Source organism: Triturus cristatus, chromosome 5_2, assembly GCF_964204655.1.
Source record: "Triturus cristatus chromosome 5_2, aTriCri1.1, whole genome shotgun sequence".
Lineage (NCBI taxonomy): Eukaryota > Metazoa > Chordata > Amphibia > Caudata > Salamandridae > Triturus > Triturus cristatus.
The window spans coordinates 936,618,050-936,640,579 of NC_140588.1; positions in this window are offsets into that span (position 1 = coordinate 936,618,050).

Sequence of the window (22,530 nt, forward strand, 5' to 3'; positions counted from 1 at the left end):
TTTCCCGGCGCCCCCCCCACCAGTAACAGGGCCTCCTGGGAGACGGGGACACCGGGTGACCGTCACATGTTTCCGCTGCCAGAAACCCGGGCACTACGCCAATGACCCAGAGTGCCCCATGGCCACCCAAGTCACCCCTGCGAGACAGATAGCCAACGTGGCCCTAGGGGAGGAGGTTGAGGAAGCCGAGGAGTGGGAACCAGCCGCGATGGCCCTAGTATCCCTGGGAGATAGGGAAATGATCCCTGGTAGCCTCCTACCGTCCAACACACAGAAATATGGGCAGCTCGTCAAGATCAATGGCCACCAGGTAGAGGCCCTGCGGGACACCGGGGCCAGTATCACCGGTGTCCTCAGGCACCTAGTTCCCGAGGAGCAGATCCTCCCCAATGTCTTTTGCCCCGTGATATCTGCAGACAATAGGGAAAGTATGTGTCAGGTGGCCCTGGTGCCATTTGAGTGGGGAGGGGTGATAGGTAAACTCAAGGTGGCCGTAAGAACCTCCCAGCCGGTCGACTGCCTCTTAGGGAACGACCTGGAGAGTTCTCCCTGGAAGCACGTAGAGCGCAAGGCCCACCTAGGAATGATGGGACTCCCCGAGTGGGTGTGTGCCACCACCCGATCTATGACAGCCCGACTCACTCCCCGGAGAGAAATCGAGAGCACCCCGGTCGAAGTAGCCAGCACCGTCCCCGCCGAGGGTCCTCCCGTTCCCCCATCGGAAGGGTCCGTCGCCAGCGACGAACCCGCACCATCCGACCCCGCCCCGGTCCCCGAGTTGGGGGATCTACCCGAGTTGGCCCATTGGCGCCACGAGGGCGGGCCCACCCGAGAAGAATTTTGCCAGGAACAAGCCACCTGTCCTTCCCTGGTCGGGCTGCGGCGCCAGGCCGAGGGCCAAGCCGCAGGTGACCAGACCGGAACGCACCGAATCTATTGGGAGAATAACGTCCTGTATAGTGAGCAGAAATCAGTGGAGCTGGGATCCGGACGGGTACTGGTGGTACCCCTCCGCTTCCGGGATTTCCTCCTGGGCTTAGCCCACGATGTCCCCCTCGCCGGTCACCTGGGTCAGGACAAGACCTACAGCCGTCTCGTGACCCATTTTTATTGGCCTAAGATGAAAGCAGCGGTAGAGGCCCACTGCAAGTCCTGCCCCACGTGCCAAGCCAGTGGGAAGAGTGGGGGGAAGCGCAAGGCTCCCCTCCAACCCTTCCCGGTCGTCAGTACCCCCTTCGAACGAGTCGGGATCGACATCGTGGGGCAACTGGACCCCCCCACCTCCCAAGGTCACCGTTTCATCTTGGTCCTAGTGGACCACGCCACCCGCTACCCAGAGGCTATTCCCCTACGCACCATTACGGCCCCCGTGGTGGGCCGGGCCCTGATGGGGGTCTTCTCCAGGGTGGGTTTCCCCCGCGAGGTCGTGAGCGATCGCGGCACTACTTTTATATCCAGGTATATGACGTCCCTGTGGCAACAATGTGGGGTGTCCTATAAGTTCACCACCCCGTACCATCCCCAAGGGAACGGCCTAGTAGAGAGGTTTAATAGGACTTTGAAAGGGATGATCGCTGGCCTAGAAGAGCCCCTCCGGCGTAAGTGGGACGTCCTGCTCCCCTGCCTCTTGTTCGCTTACCGGGAGGTCCCCCAGAAGTCCTTAGGGTTCAGCCCGTTTGAATTACTCTATGGGCACCCCGTCCGAGGTCCCCTCAGTTTAGTTAAGGAAGGGTGGGAGGCAGCACCCCAGACCACCCCCCGAGATGTGTTCCAATATGTCCTGGCCCTCCGAAACCAGACCAGGAGGTTCCGAGAACTGGCCGAGGCCAACCTGGAGGCGAGTCAAGAAGAAATGAAGCGCTGGTACGACCAGAATGCTACTCTGGTCGAGTTCCAGCCGGGCCAGCAGGTGTGGGTCATGGCCCCCGTGAAGCCTGGCGCTCTCCAGGACCGATGGACTGGGCCCTACAAAGTGGTCGAGAAGAAGAGCCAAGTCACCTACTTGGTGGACGTCCAGTCGCCTCGGGATCCCCTCCGGGTCCTGCACGTGAACCGCCTCAAGCCTCACTTCCAGCGGACAGAACTGAGCCTCCTGCTGGCCACCGATGACGGGGCCGAAGATGAGTCGGATCCCCTCCCGGACCTCCTGTGTATCAAGGAGCAGGATGGCTCCGTGGAAGGAGTGAACCTCTCCCCAGCCCTCACGGCCCAGCAACAAGCAGACTGCCGCCAGCTCCTAAGACAATTTTCTGACCTCTTCTCCCTGACCCCCCGGGTCACCAACTGGTGTGTTCATGATGTGGACACCGGGGACAGCCCGCCGGTGAGACACCGAGCCTACCGGGTTCCTGACCGGGTCCGGTCCTGCATTCAAGCGGAAGTCTCGAAGATGTTGACCCTGGGGGTGATCGAGCCCTCTGACAGTCCCTGGGCCAGCCCCGTGGTCCTGGTCCCGAAGGCAGCAGCCCCCGGTGTCGCCCCCGAGCTCCGATTCTGCGTGGACTACCGGGGGCTCAATGACGTTACCCGAGCCGATGCCCACCCCATTCCACGAGCCGACGAACTCATTGACCGACTAGGGGCAGCCCGGTTCCTCAGCACATTCGACCTCACCTGCGGATACTGGCAGATTGCGCTCACCGAAGGGGCCAAAGAGCGGTCCGCTTTCTCCACCCCCGATGGGCACTACCGCTTCCGCGTAATGCCCTTCGGGATGAAAAATGCCCCGGCCACTTTCCAGCGACTGGTGAATAGAGTCCTGGCCGGGCTAGAACAGTTCAGCGCGGCATACCTGGACGACATCGCTGTCTTCAGTTCAGAGTGGAGTGAGCACCTCCAGCACCTCCGAAGGGTGCTAATCGCCCTGCGCCAGGCAGGCCTCACAGTAAAAGCCAGCAAGTGCCAGATCGGGCAAGGATCCGTGGTCTACTTGGGGCACCAGGTCGGGAGTGGCCAGGTCGCCCCGCTACAGCCAAAGATCGACGCCATCCTGGCCTGGGAACCACCCATCACCCAGACGGAGGTCCGAGCCTTTCTGGGACTCACGGGCTACTACCGAAGATTCATTCGGGGGTATGGCAGCCTTGTCGGCCCTCTCACAGAACTCACGTCGAAAAAACAGCCAAAGAAAGTGCAGTGGACGGCTGCCTGCCAGGAAGCTTTCGATGCCCTAAAAAGGGCCATGTGTACTGCCCCCGTCCTCCAGGCTCCCGACTACGCCAAGGAGTTCATAGTCCAAACCGATGCCTCCGAGCATGGCATTGGGGCCGTCCTGTCCCAAGTAAATGACCAAGGCCTAGACCAGCCCGTCGCCTTCCTCAGTCGGCGGCTGTTGCCCCGAGAACAAAGATGGAGCACCATAGAGCGCGAAGCCTTTGCCGTGGTCTGGGCACTCAAAAAGCTACGACCCTACCTGTTTGGCACCCATTTCAGAGTACAAACTGACCATCGGCCCTTACGTTGGCTCATGCAGATGCGAGGAGAAAACCCCAAGCTACTGCGGTGGTCAATCTCCCTCCAGGGGATGGATTTCACCGTGGAACACCGCCCTGGTACGGACCACGCCAACGCTGACGGCCTCTCCCGGTTCTTCCGCCTCAGCGAAGAGAACCCCCCAAGCTGATGGGCAGTTCTCTCCGGCTTTCAGCTGGGGGGGACGCGTGTTGGACCCGGCCTCGTAGGATGGCCCTCCGTGCCCCCGCACCACCGAAACCTGGGACATACAGCCCAAGCCCCCGGCCCCGCCGAACCTCCCCACCAGGACACACGCACCGACCCGGACATCCCCGTCCCTGGCCTCTCCCCTTTCGGCCACCCCGGGCCCGCGTGCCCACTTCATGCACCAAGATGGCCGCCCGGCCCCAGCACGACCCGGGCATAGAGGCGCCACTCCGGCTGGAGGACATCCCGCTTCCAGGGGATGAGAGAGGGAGGAGCAGTTTCTATCGCACCTCTGAACTCCCCCGGGACGATGGGTTTCGATCGGCCCTCCGGCCTCCCTGAGGGCTGGCTCCACGCCTGCTGGGTGTCTGGGACTCCTCCCGACCCGGCCCTGAAAGAATCAAAAGACTATAGCAGGAAATCCCGACAAGCGACCCCCAGGTGACAAGACCCCTGCCTGCACAGACTCCGGACATCAAAGAGGGGTCGAACTATAACAAGGGGTGCTCTGGGGCTGTCCGGCAGATTCGACGCTGGAACAACGAGAGCCGGCTGACGTGGTCGCGGCTCCTGGAACTGGAACTCACCTGAGCCCTGCTGAGTGACTCGCGGCTCCCTGAAGATTGTAAGACCTCCGAACTTGTACCTGAGCCCTGCTGAGTGACTCGCGGCTCCCTGAAGATCGTAAGACCTCCGAACTTGTACCTGAGCCCTGCTGAGTGACTCGCGGCTCCCTGAAGATCGTAAGACCTCCGAACTTGTACCTGAGCCCTGCTGAGTGACTCGCGGCTCCCTGAAGATCGTAAGACCTCCGAACTTGTACCTGAGCCCGCTGAGTGACTCGCGGCTTCCACAGACTCCACCGGTCCCGCCGGACCCCACGACAACCAGCCTACCCCCCAGCTCGAGGATTGTGAGCTGTGCGCCGGGTACGTCCCTCCTGTGAACCGTTACCAGAGACAGTCCCGCTACCCCCTACCTTTCCGAGACTCTTGAGCCCGTGCTCACCTTGTACATATTTGCTGTGATACCTGTTTGATAAAACTTGTTCTGAGAATACCCAGTGTGGTCCCTCTGTGTCGTGTGGTGCCAGAAGTACGATCCTAGTTGCGAGAGTCCCCCCCCCTGGGGAATCTCCCGCCAGTGCCCGGCTACGATACTTGAGGGTGGGTCTCAGGGTAGTCAGGACCCCTTTCCGGGCTCCTCTGAGGTCGCCGTCTAACAAAAGGACTGAGTAATATTGTTAACCTCTAGTTCCTACCATAAATCTGTGGACTATTTACTTTTCAGTAAACCATGATGTTAGAGAATCAAATGTTATTTTGATTGAGTGAATTAGCACTAAATACTTATCTTTTCCAGGTTGTTGCCCGATTAACATTGTATCCCATTTAAAATATGCTTTCCACTAACATGATTAAGAGACTGTTTCCGAATGCCCATAAATGTTTAACTTCATTAGTATCTGGTTTAACACGCAATTAATTTACAACACAAAATGGCTTATTTATAGTATTTTTGCACTACCAGTTATCAAATGTGGGTTATTGTGGGGAAAGCTTTGTATGTAGGAACCTAATTTTACAAGGTGAGTACCCTTAAAATATGGTTTACAAAATGGTTTGGATCAGGAATTGCGATATTGGAAGTTTCTGTGCAGCTCGCTTACACATAAACAAGATTTGTAATATAGAGGAAACAGAGGAGGTGAAAAGAAAACTGGAAAACAATTTTACGGATATATAGCCATGTCCCACCTTAATATCAACTCAAAAATATTGTTGGTATATAAAGTTGTTTTTAGAATATAGAGGTATCCTGAACATTGTGTCACAAAATATCAATGATAAGGATATGTTTTTAACATTGCAGAAATTAATGGTTGTAATATAGTTTTTAAATTTTTTACTGCAAATAATGTAATATAATATATTATACATTTTATTTAGGTATATATCTTTTATAAAAAATATTATATGTAATTATAAATTAAAATAACAATCAGTATTTATTAAACAATTTCTTAAATAAAAGAATTAGGAATTTAGGATATCATTACGATGCTGGATGGTCGTATCAGCGTCCGCCATCATGGCATTCCGGGGAGCACTCGACAGCTGTCTGACAGCCCAATTAAGATTTTACCACCATGCTGGTGGTCGGAAAAGTTCCCTTTTACACTACGGCTTGTGTTGGAGCCCATAAGAAGGGCCGCAGCACAAGCTGCAATGTAGCGCATTTTGTGCATATCCATTCACCGTATGCCAGGCATCAAGTGGCGCCTGGCACATTGTATATAGATGTGTGGGGATGCCACTACTTGTACCCCCAGCGGCACTTTACAATGTGCCACCAGGGCCCCCATGGTCCCTTCCTGGCTGCCTTTTCAAGGCAGTCAGACAGGCATGAAAAGGCAGTCAGAAAGGGACATCGTAATCTCTACTGCAGTGCCTGCACAGGCACCGCCCCCATGGTAGGGATACAATTCTGACCGCCACCCCAACAGGATCTTGAATCCTGTCGGCAGCTGTGGTTGTCCACCCCAACCTCTGTGTTCCGACCACCTGCATTGAAATGTCATGGTTGTACCAATGGCCTGTCTGTTGAGCTGCCGCAAACGGTGGCCTGCCAGTGGCAATCTCTCTGGCATTGTAATGAGGCCTATATTTGATACATGTTAGTGTTTTAATTCAATTAATTAATATGAAAATAAAATTATCAATAACGTTTCATGAACAAACCAATTATCAAATTAAAAAGTCTTTAGCAAATATAATAAATTGGGAGCTGATTACGATGGCAGACGGACTTCAGTCCATCACCATCGTATCGGGGAATGGGACTGCCCGACATGCTGTTGGCAGTCCCATAGTTGGCCTTACAATGCTATCGCCACCACAGTGGTAAAAACGGGACATGTTACATATCCCTGCACTATGTGGCAGGCACCATGCCATGCCTGCCACATTGTAGATGTATATGAATGGGGGTAGCATAGGTGCCCCCAACACCCCCAAACAAGGGCCAGGGGGTAGGGGGGGCCAGCTACAGGCCCCCAATGTCCCTTTCCTCCAGCCTTTTCGTGGCAGGTAACCAGCCATGAAACGGCTGTCGGAAAGGGAAATCATAAACCCTACGGTGGTAGGCACCGCCAGCATTGTAGGGACTACGAACCCCTTTGCCACAATGGCAGGCTCAAGGAGCCTGTCGGATGTGTGGCGGTCAGTCTTTATGACCGCCACACATCCCCACCCACCATCATAATCTGGCGGGTGGTAAAGTTGGTTACGATGACAGGGAGACCGCCACTGACAGCCTGTCGCTGGCCGCGGTCTCTCCGCCATTGTAATCAGCCCCTTAGTCTTTTGTTATTAAATACTTCTAATAATTTATGTTGTTAATTTTTAAGCAATATTTATTAATACAGCAATATTTCAATTTTGGAAACACTCTTTTTCTTATTTATTCTTATGCGCACATTTTTAACATTTTTAACAAATATTTACATTTTTTTAACATATTTCAATTAATTTACTATCATTTTACTAAATGTATTTCAATGTAGGCCAGTTTTTTCTTTGAATTCAGCCACCATATATTTGACTGCTAACAGCATTTTCTAATTTATTTTGGTAGTAGCAGCCGACAAGATTAGTGATTCTGGGATTTCACCTCTGCTTTTCATCTAATAGCATTACTTTTTAATTGTAAGCAGTATTACTAGGTTATGTGCGTCTGTGGTTAGGTCAATAAAGTTGGGGGTCAATTATAGCAGCTTGGTTAGGACCCACGTCTGGGCATAGCTGGCACACTTAGGGTGAGAAAGCAAAAGATACACAAATGATGGACGGAATGCAAACAAATCAAAAAATTCACCTGCAGGCAAGAGATCTGGGTTAAATCCATCATTCTTTTGCTCACCAAGGGGCGGGTATGCCCAGACGTGGGTCCCGTGCTCTCCATGCCACTGGAATCAAGCTATTCTGGCCGAACTAACTATAACGGTGGAATTTCTATGGTTTTGTACGACTGAAATGTCCGACTAAGGTTTTTTAAATGCTAATTTCTAACTATAATGTGCCTGACACCTATGGTTTTTTCAGTGAATTTCAATTATTTTTTAAATGCTAATTTCTACTATGCCTACAAAGTTAAGACATGTGAAGAATGAGGAAGAAAAGCGCAGCAAGAATCATGACAAATGCAGAAAGAGGCAACAAAAGTCCAGAAAGACGAAGAAAAATGCAGGAAGAAGCAAGAGATGTGCAGAAAGAACCAACAGAGGAGCAGAAAGTCCTCCTGTGCCACCAACTTTTTAGTGACGGTTTCTGGTGGTAACTGACTAACCAGGACCAGAGCCAGTGCTATGCTAAAAGACACTTAGAATACAGTGAAAATACCTACATACACTAGGGAACACTATGCGTTGGGGTACCCCTGTAATGAGCATGACCTGCTCTGTATTTGCCATGAGTTAGAGCCTGGGTCATTGCATGAGTACATGGGTAGTGACTGGATGATTAGAGTGCTGCAAGGACAGTGCATGGTGATTTTATAACTGCTTGGGTTTTGGCGGACTGATTGGATAAGTACATGATGCTGGATGGGTGATTGGAGGAGTGCATGGGTAGTGACAGAGAGATTTCTGGAGTGCATGGGTACAACCTGGGTAATTGGAGGAGTGAATCAGTACTGTGTAGGTGGTTAGAGGTTTCCATGGGTAGTGCACAGGGGATTGTAGCAGTGCATGTGTTAGTGCCTGGGTCACTCCATGAGTACATGGGTACTGACTGGAAGATTAGAGTACTGCAAGGAGAGTGCATGGTGAATTTATGAGTGCCTGGGTTTTGGCGGTGTGATTGGATAAGTACATGGTGCTCGCTGGGTGATTGGAGGAGTGCATGGGTAGTGACAGGGCAATGGCTGGACTGCATGGGTACTGCTCAGGGTATTGTAGCAGTGCATGAGTTAGTGCATGGGTCATTGCATGAGTGCATAGGTAGTGACTGGATGATTAGAGTGCTGCAAGGGAGAGCGCATGGTGAATTTATAAGTGCTTGGGTTTTGGTGGAGTGATTGCATAAGTACACAAGTCACATCAGGCCCCGCCCCCTCCCTTCACCTCTGTGCAAACGCGCTCCCTGGTGGGTTTTAATTTGGGGAATTAATTCCCATTGAATCCTGAGGGTCCCTAGTGGCCAACTAGCCCACCATGTACCTCCAGTAAGTGCCACAGAGCTGCGTTGCAGAGAGGTGGTCAAAGGCCACGTCCCTTTTTACACCTCTCTACAATGCAACTCTGTGGCGCTTACTGGACGTACCTGGTGGGCTAGTTGGCCCACAGGGACCCTCAGGATTCAAGGGGACTTAATTCCCCAACTTAAAACACGCCACAGGGTGCGTTTGCACACTTGTCACATCAGGCCACGCCCCCTCCCTGCCCCACTGTGCAAACGCACCCCCTGGTGCATTGTAAATTGCGGATTAAGTCCCCTTAAATCCTGAGGGTCCCTGAGGGCCAACTAGCCCACCAGCTACCTTCAGTAAGCGCTACAGAGCTGCGTTGCAGAGTGGTGTAAAAAGAGGGCATGACCCTGCAGCACCTCTCTGCAAGACAGCTCCCTGGCGCTTACTAGAGGTATCTGGTGGGCTAGTTGGCCCCCAGGGACCCTCAGGATTCAAGGGGACTTAATCTCCCAACTTAAAACGGGTCACGGGGCGTGTTTGCACAGTGGTGCATGGAGGGGGTGGGGCCTGATGTGACAAGTGTGCAAATGCACACTGTGGCGCATTTTAAGTTAGGGGATTAAGTCCCCTTGAATCCCGAGGGTCCCTGGGGGCCAACTAGCCCACCAGGTACCTCCAATATGCGCCACAGAGCTGCGTTGCAGAGAGGTGTTCAGAGGCTATGCCCCTTTTTACACCTCTCTGTAACGCAGGCCACTTACTGTCAGTACCCGGTGGGCTAGTTGGCTCCCAGGAACCCTCAAGATTGAAGGGGAATTAATTCCCCAACTTAAAACACGCCACAGGGCCTGTTTCCACACATGTCACATCAGGCCCTACCCCCTCCCTTCACCACGGTGCAAACGCGCCCGTGGCATGTTTTAAGCATAGGGATTAAGGGCCATATGTAGGTACCTAAATACCGGTCGGTAACGGCCGAAAATCGGTAAATATCCCATTACTGACCGGTATTTAGGCACTTGAGATGTAGGTGGCTGATTTTCTGGATTCGGTAATTTACCGAATCGGAATTTTAAGAAATCGGTAAAATACCGATTCGGTAAATTACCGAATCCTGAAATCCTATGTAGGGGGCACTCAAGTGAGTGCATTATTGGTTTCTGGATTCGTTATTTACCACCAACTACAAGTTGATGGTAAATGACGAATACCTTTAAAAAAGCATTTTTGTGCTATTTGAAAAGTGCCATGTGGCAGACATACATGCCCTTAGGGCATGTATGTGCGCCACATGTGCACACATGCACGATTCAGGGGTGCAACAGGGTGTCAATGTGACACCCTGCCACCCATGAATATGCTCCCCCTATTACCGATTCGGTATTTACCGAATCGGTAATAGTGAATGGCTTCCCATTCATTCCTATGGGCCTCCAGGCCCATAGGAATGAATTGGAAGGGATGCATAATTACCGATTCGGTAAATACCGATTCAGTAATACCGAATATTACCGATTCGGTAATCATTACCGAATGTTTACCTACATTATATTTACCGATTCATAAATACCGAATCGGTAAAATTCGGTATTTAAGAATCGGTAAATATAATTTACCTACATATGGCCCTAAGTCCCCTTCAATCCTTAGGGTCCCTGGGGTCCAACTAGCCCACCAGGTACCTCCAGTAAGCGCCACAGAGCTGCGTTGCAGAGAGATGTAAAAAGGGGTGTGGCCTTAGACCACTTCTATGCAACGCAGCCCTGTGGTGCTAACTGGAGGTACCTGGTGGGCTAGTTGGCCCCAGGTACCCTCAGGATTGATGGGGAATTAATCCCCCAACTTAAAACGCGCCACAGGGTGCGTTTGCATAGTGTTGATGGGAGGGGGCGGGGCCTCCGGCTCAATGCCGGATTTTTTTTGTTTTTTAGAAGGGGGGCTGTGTGGCCCCCCTTCCTTTCCTATTTTTGGGCCCTGGGGATCCATCCCCCAGGGCCTGACCCCCTAATTTGTTCATTTTCATTTTTTTTAAATGGAAGGGGGATGCGCGGCCCCCCTCCCGAGGCCATTTTCGGCCCGGGGACCCCATTCCCTGGGGCATGGCCACTATATATTTGTTATTTTTTTAATAATTTCAAAGGAGGGGGGCTGCGTGGCCCCCTCCTGAGGCTTCTGTTAGCCCCAGGGACCCCCACACAGGTTTATTATTTTTTTTAAAAACAAGCCCCGGGGGTGGCGGTCCCCTGGGTTGCGGGGGGGGCCGTGTGCCCCCACAAATAAGTAACAATAGCCCTGGGGGTGGAGGTCCACGGGGCTTGGGGGGGCCTTGGTAGACCCCCACATATTTAAAAATTAGCAGGGTGGCGGTCCCCGGGGCAGTGTGGGAGGGATTGGGGCACCCCCACATATTTTTTCAGTGCCCCCGGGACCTGGCCCATCCGGGGGCTTCAATACAACAAAGCGAATTCGGACGATTTAAAAAAAATGCTTTTTTCGGTCTAGGAGGTCAGGGTGTTTCTACCCTGCCCCCTTTTCTTGTTTTTCGCATTTGTTTTTCTCTTTTCTTGTGACTCGGTTCTACCCAGTCACAAGATGGCTGCCAACACTTCCTGGTTTGGAGTGTTGACAGCCAATTAGAATAAACCTCGTGGTCGGGAGGGTGTGCGGATCCACCGCTCCTCTAGATAACAATATTTTTATTTTTTGAATTTCTCAGCAACTACTGAACAGATTTACACCATTTTTGAAAAGGTTGCTTTCTGTGCCAAGCAGTACCTTTTGCCAAATTTGGTGTAGTTCTATTCAGTAGTTTCGGCTGTAGCCTTGCCCAAATTTCCCTATGGGAAATTGATTTTTGAACTCTTATTTTTTGAATTTCTCAGCAGCTACTGAACAGATTTACACTATTTAAAAAAAGGTCACTTTCTGAACCAAGCTCAACCTTTTTGACAAATTTGGGGTAATTCCGTTCAGCAGTTCGGGCTGTAGCCCGTCTCAAATTTTGCTATAGAAATTAACATGGGGAAAACGTGTTTTGGGATCCCCCTTTTTTCTCAGCCCCTGCTTGACGAATCACCCTCAAACTTTCAGGATAGGAGCTGACCTGGATTTACATTTTTTGGGAGAATTTCATGAAGATTCGTCAAACGACGTCAAAGTAATTAGCAAATCCAAAAATGCTTTTCCTATGGCAACTAGGTTCTAACTATAACTACCTACTGGCGACCGCCAATAGGTAATATATATATATATATATATATTCACTGAAAAAACCGTAGGTTTCAGGGGCGTTATAGTTAGCTGGACATTTCCCTCATAAAAAACCCTAGAAATTCCCCATTATAGTTAGTTCAGCTAACTATAACTCACGCCCCCACAATGCACTACTGATGACGTCACATATTACATCACTCATGACATGGTCAATGACATCACTGATGACATCACTGATGACATCTCAAATGACATCACCGATGACATCACTGATGACGTCATCCAGTAAATGTGTGTTTCTGTAAAGTTTTAATATGTTTAATATATATAGGGAAAGGCCTGTTGAAGAATGAGTGGGTGTACAAGTATGTGAATGGATGATTTTCTAGGTGCGTAACTGACTCTATAAGTGAGTCATTAAGGTGCCAATTACGATCCTGCAAAAACCGGGTACGAACCGTCGGACGGAGCATATTCTCCGTCCGACGCGTACCCGGTCGTAACAATATACAAACATGGAAGTACGATTCGCACGGAAATACCATTTCCGTACGAATCGTACAAAACCCCGACCGACGAAAATAAACATACAAATGTGATCCGGGAAAGCGCCGACGTGACGTCGGGACGCACGCAGCCTGCCATTCACGAACCAGGAAGTACGATTCGCACCGACGTCATCCCGCACGGAGAATATTTTCCGGCAGCCAAAAACTGCCGGGAAATCAGGACGACGCGAACAAGGAGTACCTGCACGCAACGGACAGACATGGACCCGAACTTACGTGTCATCCCGGCCCTCATAGCAGTCGACCTCCTCTACAGGTTACGATGCAGACGCCGCAGAAGGTCAGAACAACAAAGGGAGGGTGGAAAGGGGGGGGCAGGAGCAGGGGCAGGCCACAAAACCCCCACCAAAGTCACACAGCACACATGCCCTGGACATACCTGACCCCCATGCCCTGGTCACTACGAGGGGGTGGGGGCATGTCCAGCAAAGCCAGCGTCCGCCACAACGGAAGTGCTTGACGACGCGAACCGGCAACACAACAATACAGGTACGTCCCATACCCACGCCTTAAGAGTGTGGGTACGAGTCGTACCACGCCCATACCTACGTCACCCCAACAATGGCGGGACAGCTGTACCCACGTGGCAAAGGCCTGGGTACGGCCCGCACAAGCATTCCATAGCGTGGGTACGGATATGTACGGCCCGTACCCCCACCCCCGTATGCATGGAGCGTACCCCCCACCCCAACAGTGTATGTACGGACCGTACCCCCACCCCAACCGTGTATGTACGACCTGTACCCACACCCGCGTATGTATGGAGCGTACCCCCACCCCAACCGTGTATGTACGGACCGTACCCACACCCGCGTATGTATGGAGCGTACCCCCACCCCAACCGTGTATGTACGGACCGTACCCACACCCGCGTATGTATGGAGCGTACCCCCACCCCAACAGTGTATGTACGGACCGTACCCACACCCGCGTATGTATGGAGCGTACCCCCACCCCAACCGTGTATGTATGGACCGTACCCACACCCATGTATGTATGGAGCATACCCCCACCCCAACAGTGTATGTACGGACCGTACCCACACCCGCGTATGTATGGAGCGTACCCCCACCCCAACAGTGTATGTACGGACCGTACCCCCACCCGTGTATGTATGGAGCGTACCCCCACCCCAACAGTGTATGTATGGAGCGTACCCCCACCCCAACAGTGTATGTATGGAGCGTACCCCCACCCCAACAGTGTATGTATGGAGCGTACCCCCACCCCAACAGTGTACGTATGGACCGTACCCCCACCCCAACAGTGTATATTCGGACCGTACCCCCACCCGTGTATGTATGGAGTGTACATGGCCAGACACAGGAGGGGTGTGTGCAGAGTCCTCCCAGCAGTGCCCAGACGCAGGAGGGGTGTGTGCAGAGTCCACCCAGCAGTGCCCAGACGCAGGAGGGGTGTGTGCAGAGTCCACCCAGCAGTGCCCAGACACAGGAGGGGTGTGTGCAGAGTCCTCCCAGCAGTGCCCAGACACAGGAGGGGTGTGTGCAGAGTCCTCCCAGCAGTGCCCAGACACAGGAGGGGTGTGTGCAGAGTCCTCCCAGCAGTGCCCGGACACAGGAGGGGTGGGTGCCTAACACTCCCAGCAGTGCCCAGACACAGGAGGGGTGTGTGCCTATCATTCCCAGCAGTGCCCAGACACAGGAGGGGTGTGTGCAGAGTCCTCCCAGCAGTGCCCAGACACAGGAGGGGTGTGTGCAGAGTCCTCCCAGCAGTGCCCAGACACAGGAGGGGTGGGTGCCTAACACTCCCAGCAGTGCCCAGACACAGGAGGGGTGTGTGCCTATCATTCTCAGCAGTGCCCAGACACAGGAGGGGTGTGTGCAGAGTCCTCCCAGCAGTGCCCAGACACAGGAGGAGTGTGTGCAGAGTCCTCCCAGCAGTGCCCAGACACAGGAGGGGTGGGTGCCTAACACTCCCAGCAGTGCCCAGGCACAAGGAGGGGTGTGTGCCTATCATTCCCAGCAGTGCCCAGACACAGGAGGGTTGTGTGCATAGTCCTCCCAGCAGTGCCCAGACACAGGAGGGGTGTGTGCAGAGTCCTCCCAGCAGTGCCCAGACACAGGAGGGGTGGGTGCCTAACACTCCCAGCAGTGCCCAGACACAGGAGGGGTGTGTGCCTATCATTCCCAGCAGTGCCCAGACAAAGGAGGGGTGTGTGCAGAGTCCTCCCAGCAGTGCCCAGACACAGGAGGGGTGTGTGCAGAGTCCTCCCAGCAGTGCCCAAAGACAGGAGGGATGTGTGCAGAGTCCTCCCAGCAGTGCCCAGACACAGGAGGGGTGGGTGCCTAACACTCCCAGCAGTGCCCAGACACAGGAGGGGTGTGTGCCTATCATTCCCAGCAGTGCCCAGACACAGGAGGGGTGTGTGCAGAGTCCTCCCAGCAGTGCCCAGACGCAGGAGGGGTGGGTGCAGAGTCCTCCCAGCCGTGCCCAGACGCAGGAGTGGTGTGTGCAGAGTCCACCCAGCAGTGCCCAGACACAGGAGGGGTGTGTGCAGAGTCCTCCCAGCAGTGCCCAGATGCAGGAGGGGTGTGTGCAGAGTCCTCCCAGCAGTGCCCAGATGCAGGAGGGGTGTGTGCCTATCATTCCCAGCAGTGCCCAGACACAGGAGAGGTGTGTGCAGAGTCCTCCCAGCAGTGCCCAGACGCAGGAGGGTGGGTGCAGAGTCCTCCCAGCAGTGCCCAGATGCAGGAGTGGTGTGTGCAGAGTCCACCCAGCAGTGCCCAGACACAGGAGGGGTGTGTGCAGAGTCCTCCCAGCAGTGCCCAGATGCAGGAGGGGTGTGTGCAGAGTCCTCCCAGCAGTGCCCAGACGCAGGAGGGGTGTGTGCCTATCATTCCCAGCAGTGCCCAGACACAGGAGGGGTGTGTGCAGAGTCCTCCCAGCAGTGCCCAGATGCAGGAGGGGTGTGTGCAGAGTCCACCCAGCAGTGCCCAGACACAGGAGGGGTGTGTGCAGAGTCCTCCCAGCAGTGCCCAGATGCAGGAGGGGTGTGTGCAGAGTCCACCCAGCAGTGCCCAGACACAGGAGGGGTGTGTGCAGAGTCCTCCCAGCAGTGCCCAGATGCAGGAGGGGTGTGTGCAGAGTCCACCCAGCAGTGCTGTTGGACAGGCCACCCGAAGGGCTTGCTCCCTCCCCGCATGGCAGGGCCCAAGCCCCGGCCCGCCAGGCGTGACCCACAAGAATCACCCGCACCCCGTCTCCCGACGGAACTCCTGCCCCCGGACCTCCATGTATCACGGGACCGAGCCACCACCGGCTCCCCCAGCCGGATCAAGCCGCCATCTTGGGCCCTGCGCCACGAGGCCGCGTGGCCTCCACCCGACCCTAACCCTGGGCCTGGCCGGCCCCGACATCCCGGCACCACCATCCACCCAGGAGGTGAGCGGACCACTTGGCAGGTCAATGGGAGAACGAAGCGTCAAGGGCTCTCCCCCGCCAGGTGCCGATCGCCTCCAGCTCCCCCAGGCGCTGGCTCCACCCCCTGCTGGGTGTCTGGACACCTTCATCCCGGACCCTCCGACCTCCAAGTGCGAGGGTCCGGACATCAAAGGGCGCCAGACCTATAACTAGGGCAGCTCCGGAGCAGGACGGGAGTTGTATCCTGGAGTCGAGAGACACCTAGAGAACTCAGCCTTGACGGACTACTGGCGCTGCCGTAGCCCTACCTTGTGAACTATCGTCCTGCCTGCTGGCGCTGCCGCGGCCTTCTGCAACATCCATCCTCGTCGGGACCTGCTGGCGCTGCCGCGGTCCGTTGTAACGACCATCTTCACCGGGACCTGCTGGCGCTGCCGCGGACCGTGTATCGACCATCTTCCCGGGACCTGCTGGCGCTGCCGCGGACCGTGTATCGACCATCTTCACCGGGACCTGCTGGCGCTGCCGCGGCCCATCCCAGCTAGAACACCAAGCTCGAGGATTGTGAGCTATCCACCATACCACCTCAACTACCAGACTGGTAACCAGACTGTCCCGCTACCCCCTTTTCCCCATCGTGAGAGACTTGAATCGAGGGGACCCCTGAGTCCAGACCTCCTTGTACCATTTCATCGTACCTTAAGAAATTGCCTATAAAGAACGCTGAATCTTCTCCTTGTGTGGTGTCTGTCTGTGGGGGGGAAGTTATTTATCTGTACGATCGCTGGAGACGGCTCTCCCCGGAGACCTCTCCCCTTGTCCTCGGCCGACCCTCCCGGTCCGTCTAACATTGGTGGCCAGCGGCGCGATCCGAATCAACGCGTAATCGTACAGAGAGTAGCTCACCCCACGACAAAACCACGATGTCAGCCAAAGATAGCGGTTCCACTGAAAAGTTCCAAATGGATAAGTTGGAAGAAGATAGCCACCGCGAACTTAAACAATTCTGCATGGAACTAGGCATTGCTACCACCGGCCTGAGTACCAAAGACGATTTGAAGCACGCCCTTGAGTCGTGGGCAGAAACTGGGGTCACCGGATCCCTCGACCAAAACAGTGTCGCACCAGAGGGGAACGCCACGGCTCCCGAGGAGCGGAGAACGGGCCTCTCGCAGGAGGAGATCCAAGAAAGAGAAAGAACCAGATTACATGAGTTAGAAATGGCACGACTCAAGATGGACGGTGAACTAAAGTTAGCCGAGCAGAAACTAAATCTAGAACATCTGCGGCTCCGAGAAGAGCGAGAAGAAAAACAGAGACAAAGAGAGCTCGAGGAAAAAAGAATAACACTTGAACACGAGCGCAAACTGGCGGAAATAGAACTTCGGAAACAGAATAAAGAACCGGGGGTGCCTGAGCGACCGCACACCCCGGGAGCAACCGAGAAAAAAGTCCACATCCCCAAGGATGTTGTCCGAGAGTATGTCCGAGAAGACGACATACAACAGTGGTTCAAAGCCTACGAGATCGCCATGACCTCCCACCGGATCGACCGGAGTGATTGGGGAGCCGGACTATGGGGGAGGTTCGTCAACGAAGGCCGCGATGCCCTATTGCAGCTCCCAGATCACCAGATGTCGTCCTACGACCACATGAAGGCTGCCCTCCTCACCCGCTACGGCCTCACACCCGAGATGTACCGCCAGAGGTTCAGAGACTGCACCCGGATCCCGGGTACAACTTGGGTGGAGTACGTCAACTATTTCAGCCAAGCCTTCGAGGGTTGGATCAAGGGGAGCCATGTAACGACCTACGAGCAACTCTTTAACCTTATGGTATGGGAGCACCTGTCGAACAACTGTTTCGTCGAGCTCAGGCAGCACCTCCTCGACAGTAAATTGACTGACCCCCGGCAACTCGCCGCCGAAGCTGACCGATGGGAAAGCACCCGAGTGGGCCGGAGAGGACCACACGAGCAAAACCGAAACAACCAAGGCCAGCACCGTCCCCGGGGAGGAGGAGGAGGCCAGGGGCGGGGGAGAGACACCATCCCGGCAACCCCCGTGGCCAGCACCCCGCCCCCGGCCGGCCAGGGCAACCCCCCGATGCGCCCGGGGTTCCGAGCCAACGTCACGTGCCACCGATGCCAGCGAGTCGGCCACTACGCCAATGACCCGAGCTGCCCGCAGAACCAAACACCAAAGCCCCGCCAGGTAGCTGCCGCCGCCCTGGGGGAAGAACGACTATCAGAGGAACAGGAAGAATATGAGCCGGCCCAGCAAGAGTGGGAACCGGCCGCCATGGTTCTAGCGTGCCTAGGGGGAAAAGACATGGTCCCGCGGGCTCCCCTACCCGCCAACACCCGGAAATACGGCCAGTGGGTGACCATTAATGGGCGTCGGGCCGAGGCCTTACGTGACACAGGCGCCAGTGTGACGGCCGTCCGCTGTCACCTGGTGAAGTCCGAGCAGATCCTGCCGAACATTCTCTGCCCCGTCCGCTCAGCCGACAATTCCGAAAGTCTGTGTCAAATGGCCTGCGTCCCCTTCGAATGGGGAGGGGTCTCCGGCCTGTTGAAAGTGACGGTCCGGGATGATGCCCCCGTAGACTGCCTCCTGGGGAATGACCTTGAGAGTTCCCCGTGGGCCACCGTCGAAAGAAGAGAGCACCTGGGGATGCTGGGCCTCCCGGACTGGGTCTGCGTAACCACCCGGTCCATGGCCGCCCGTGCCGTCCCCCGATCAGAAGAACCAGAATGGCCAGCACCTCCACCCCCGGTCGCCCCAGTAGAGGACAACGACGAGGCCAACCCCCCAGAACCAACGGCCGAAGGGGTCGCGCAACCCCAGGACCTTCCCGGCCTGGCTCAGTGGCGTCAAGAAGGGGGGCCCACCCAAGAACAGTTCCGCCAGGAGCAAAAGACCTGCCCCTCCCTCGAGGGACTCCGCCAGCAAGCCAGCGCCCAGAGCGCAGGGGACTCCACCGGAACTCATTGGGTCTATTGGGATAACGACCTGCTATACAGCGAACAAAGAATCGCAGAGCTAGGGGCCAGTCGAGTGCTGGTGGTACCTCTCCGCTTCAGAGACTTCCTACTAACTCTGGCCCACGATGTCCCCCTGGCTGAACACCTGGGCCAGGACAAAACCTACAGTCGCCTAGTGACTCACTTTTTTTGGCCGAAGATGCGGAACGACGTCCTTAACCACTGCCGGTCCTGCCCCACGTGCCAGGCCAGTGGGAAGAGCGGCCGTAAGCTGAAAGCCCCTCTGCAACCCTTCCCAGTGGTCATCACCCCGTTCGAGAGGGTAGGAATAGACATTGTGGGGCCCCTGGACCCCCGCACGGCACAAGGACATAGGTTCATCCTGGTACTGGTGGACCACGCCACCCGCTACCCCGAGGCGGTACCCCTACGAACTGTAACAGCTCCGGTGGTTGGCCGGGCCCTAATGGGGATCTTCTCCCGGGTGGGCTTCCCCCGGGAAGTCGTCAGCGACCGAGGCACGAACTTTATCTCAAAATATATGAAGTCCCTCTGGCAACAGTGCGGGGTCACCTACCGATTCACGACCCCCTATCACCCCCAGGGGAACGGACTAGTGGAGCGATTCAACCGCACCCTCAAGGGGATGATTGGGGGATTAGAAGAACCCCTCCGTCGCCAGTGGGATGTACTACTCCCGTGCCTCCTCTTCGCCTATCGAGAAGTTCCCCAGAAGTCCCTCGGCTTTAGCCCTTTCGAACTCCTGTACGGGCACCCTGTGCGAGGGCCCCTCAGCCTCGTCAAAGAAGGTTGGGAGATGGCCCCCCTAAAGACCCCTCCAGACATCTTCAAGTACCTCCTGGCCCTACGCAATCAGACCCGGCGCTTCAGGGAGATGGCCAAGGCGAACCTCGAGGCCAGTCAGGAGGACATGAAAAAATGGTACGATCACAATGCCTCCTCCGTCGAGTTCGAACCTGGTCAACAAGTGTGGGTGATGTCCCCCACCGAACCATGTGCCTTGCAAGATAAGTGGACGGGGCCCTTCAAAGTGGTCGAGCGCAAAAGCCCCGTCACTTACCTCATCGACATGGGGACCCCCCGGAACCCCCTTCGGGTCCTCCACACCAACAGACTCAAACCACACTTTGTGCGCTCAGAACTCAGCCTCCTGATGGCTACGGACAGTGGGGCGGAGGAGGACTCCGAACCCCTCCCGGATCTCCTGAAGACTCAGGAGAACGACGGTTCCGTGGACGGGGTCCGGCTCTCCGATGCCCTCACCCCAGAGCAACGCCAGGGCTGCCGGGACCTCCTGCTGCGGTTCGCTACACTGTTCTCCCTCACCCCCGGGATCACCCCTTGGTGCTTGCACGACGTGGACACCGGGGACAGTCCCCCTATCCGACACCGGGCCTACCGCGTGCCAGATCGGGTACGGGCCTGCATCCAGGAGGAAGTGGCCAAAATGCTCACGATCGGGGTCATCGAGCCCTCGGACAGCCCCTGGGCCAGCCCGGTTGTACTGGTCCCCAAAGCCGCTACCCCCGGCACCACACCTGAACTGAGATTCTGCGTCGACTACCGGGGCTTGAACGCTGTCACCCAGACCGACGCTCATCCTATCCCCCGAGCGGATGAATTGATCGTCCGGCTGGGGGCCGCCCGCTACCTCAGCATCTTCGACCTAACAGCGGGCTACTGGCAGATCGGTCTCACACCCCGGGCTCAGGAACGGTCCGCCTTCTCTACCCCCGATGGCCACTACCACTTCAAGGTCATGCCCTTCGGCATGAAGAATGCCCCCGCTACTTTTCAACGTCTAGTGAACCAGGTCTTGGCGGGGCTCGAAGAGTTCAGCGCCGCCTACCTGGACGATATCGCTGTGTACAGCCGCCACTGGTCCGACCACCTCCTCCACCTCCAAGAGGTCCTGCAGGCCCTCCAGCGGGCCGGCCTCACGATTAAGGCCGGCAAATGCCAAATTGGTCAAGGGTCCGTGACCTACCTCGGGCACCAGGTGGGAAGCGGGCTGGTGGCCCCGCTGCAACTTAAAATTGCTGCCATCCAGTCCTGGCAGCCCCCCGTCACCCAGACCGAGGTCCGAGCCTTCTTGGGGCTCACCGGCTACTACCGGCGGTTCGTGAGGGACTACGGCAGCATTGTGGGGCCCCTCACGGGTCTCACGTCCAAAAACCAGCCGAAGCGGATCAACTGGACCCCCGACTGTCAAGCGGCCTTCGAAAAGCTGAAGGCCGCCCTGTGCACCGCCCCTGTGCTCCAGGCCCCCGATTACAGTCGGGAATTCATTGTACAGACGGACGCCTCCGATCAAGGCATCGGAGCGGTTCTTTCCCAACTGAATCCCGAGGGTCATGACCAGCCGGTGGCCTTCATCAGCAGACGTCTCCTGGCCCGAGAACAGCGCTGGAGCACAATCGAGAGGGAGGCCTTCGCAGTGGTGTGGGCCCTCAAAAAGCTCCGGCCCTATCTCTTCGGTACCCACTTTCGGGTGCAAACCGACCATCGACCCCTGCAGTGGCTGATGCAGATGCGGGGGGAGAACCCAAAACTATTGCGCTGGTCCATCTCCCTGCAGGGAATGGACTTCACCGTGGAACATCGACCGGGTCAAGACCACGCCAACGCAGATGGCCTGTCACGCTTTTTCCGCCTCGACGAGGAGAGTCCCCAGGAAGATGGGTGACTCTCCCCGCCTTCAGCTGGGGGGGACGCATGTTGGACAGGCCACCCGAAGGGCTTGCTCCCTCCCCGCATGGCAGGGCCCAAGCCCCGGCCCGCCAGGCGTGACCCACAAGAATCACCCGCACCCCGTCTCCCGACGGAACTCCTGCCCCCGGACCTCCATGTATCACGGGACCGAGCCACCACCGGCTCCCCCGGCCGGATCAATCCGCCATCTTGGGCCCTGCGCCACGAGGCCGCGTGGCCTCCACCCGACCCTAACCCTGGGCCTGGCCGGCCCCGACATCCCGGCACCACCATCCACCCAGGAGGTGAGCGGACCACTTGGCAGGTCAATGGGAGAACGAAGCGTCAAGGGCTCTCCCCCGCCAGGTGCCGATCGCCTCCAGCTCCCCCAGGCGCTGGCTCCACCCCCTGCTGGGTGTCTGGACACCTTCATCCCGGACCCTCCGACCTCCAAGTGCGAGGGTCCGGACATCAAAGGGCGCCAGACCTATAACTAGGGCAGCTCCGGAGCAGGACGGGAGTTGTATCCTGGAGTCGAGAGACACCGAGAGAACTCAGCCTTGACGGACTACTGGCGCTGCCGTAGCCCTACCTTGTGAACTATCGTCCTGCCTGCTGGCGCTGCCGCGGCCTTCTGCAACATCAATCCTCGTCGGGACCTGCTGGCGCTGCCGCGGTCCGTTGTAACGACCATCTTCACCGGGACCTGCTGGCGCTGCCGCGGACCGTGTATCGACCATCTTCCCGGGACCTGCTGGCGCTGCCGCGGACCGTGTATCGACCATCTTCACCGGGACCTGCTGGCGCTGCCGCGGCCCGTCC